Source organism: Arachis hypogaea, chromosome 7 (assembly GCF_003086295.3).
Source record: "Arachis hypogaea cultivar Tifrunner chromosome 7, arahy.Tifrunner.gnm2.J5K5, whole genome shotgun sequence".
In the NCBI taxonomy this organism is placed as follows: Eukaryota; Viridiplantae; Streptophyta; class Magnoliopsida; order Fabales; family Fabaceae; genus Arachis; species Arachis hypogaea.
The window spans coordinates 41,051,909-41,053,736 of record NC_092042.1 but is presented as its reverse complement, the minus strand read 5'-3'; the positions used below and the strand labels follow the sequence as shown (position 1 = coordinate 41,053,736).

Here is a 1,828-nt window from a genome sequence, read left to right as displayed (position 1 = left end):
CTATCCCTGCCATTGGAGCAAACAACTTTGAGCTTAAGCCTCAATTAGTTTCTCTAATGCAACAGAATTGCAAGTTCCATGGACTTCCATTGGAAGATCCTCATCAGTTTTTAGCTGAGTTCTTGCAAATCTGTGACATTGTCAAGACTAATGGGGTTGACCCTGAGGTCTACAGACTTATGCTATTCCCTTTTGCTGTAAGAGACAGAGCTAGAACATGGTTGGACTCTCAACCTAAAGAAAGCCTGGACTCTTGGGAAAAGCTAGTCAATGCCTTCTTGGCAAAGTTCTTTCCACCTCAAAAATTGAGTAAGCTTAGAGTGGAAGTCCAAACCTTCAAACAGAAGGAAGGAGAATCCTTCTATGAAGCTTGGGAAAGATACAAACAATTAATCAGAAAGTGTCCCACTGACATGCTTTCTGAATGGAGCATCATAGGTATTTTCTATGATGGTCTCTCTGAACTGTCCAAGATGTCCTTGGATAGCTCTTCTGGAGGATCTCTTCATCTGAAGAAGATGCCTACTGAGGCTCAAGAACTGATTGAAATGGTTGCAAATAACCAATTCATGTACACTTCTGAACGAATTCCTGTGAACAATGGGACTAGTCAGAAGAAAGGAGTTCTTGAGATTGACACTCTGAATGCCATATTGGCTCAGAACAAAATATTGACTCAACAAGTCAATATGATTTCTCAAAGTCTGTCTGGAATGCAAAATGCACCAAGCAGTACTAAGGAAGCTTCATCTGAGGAAGAAGCTTATGATCCTGAGAACCCTTCAATAGAAGAGGTGAATTACATGGGAGAACCCTATGGAAACACCTACAATCCTTCATGGAGGAATCATCCAAATCTTTCATGGAAGGATCAACAGAGACCTCAACAAGGTTTCAATAACAATAATGGTGGAAGAAACAGGTTTAGCAATAGCAAGCCTTTTCCATCATCTTCTCAGCAACAGACAGAGAATTCTAAGCAGAATACCTCTGACTTAGCAACCATGGTCTCTGATCTAATCAAAACCACTCAAAGTTTCATGACTGAAACTAGGTCCTCCATTAGGAATTTGGAAGGACAAGTGGGTCAGCTGAGCAAGAAAATTACTGAACTCCCTCCTAGTACTCTCCCAAGCAATACAGAAGAAAATCCAAAAGGAGAGTGCAAGGCCATCAACATGGCCGAATTCTGGGAGGAAGAAGAGGCAGTGAACGCCACTGAGGAAGACCTCACTGGACGTCCACTGGCCTCCAATGAGTTCCCCAATGAGGAACCATGGGAATCTGAGGCTCAAACTGAGACCATAGAGATTCCATTGGACTTACTTCTGCCATTCATGAGCTCTGATGAGTATTCTTCCTCTGAAGAGGATGAGTATGTCACTGAAGAGCAAGTTGCCAAATACCTTGGAGCAATCATGAAGCTGAATGACAAGTTATTTGGAAATGAGACTTGGGAGGATGAATCCCTTTTGCTCACCAAAGAACTGAATGACTTGTCTAGGCAGAAACTGCCTCAAAAGAGGCAGGATCCTGGGAAGTTTTCTATACCTTGTACCATAGGCACCATGACCTTCAAGAAGGCCTTGTGTGACTTAGGGTCAAGTGTAAACCTCATGCCCCTCTCTGTAATGGAGAAATTAGGGATCTTTGAGGTGCAAGCTGCAAAAATCTCACTAGAGATGGCAGACAACTCAAGAAAACAAGCCTATGGACTTGTAGAGGATGTTCTGGTAAAGGTTGAAGACCATTACATCCCTACTGATTTTATAGTCCTAGAGACTGGGAAGTGCATGGATGAATCCATCATCCTTGGCAGACCCTTCCT

At 42.7% G+C, this 1,828-nt stretch overlaps 1 non-coding gene across 1 annotated transcript; it reads right to left on the bottom strand.

Annotated features, from left to right (window-relative positions):
• Positions 1 to 311: 311 nt before the first annotated feature.
• Positions 312 to 419, bottom strand: LOC112704205 (small nucleolar RNA R71). Its single transcript, XR_003154841.1, has one exon. It is a non-coding gene; the product is annotated as a small nucleolar RNA R71 (small nucleolar RNA).
• Between the last annotated feature and the right edge of the window lie 1,409 nt (positions 420 to 1,828).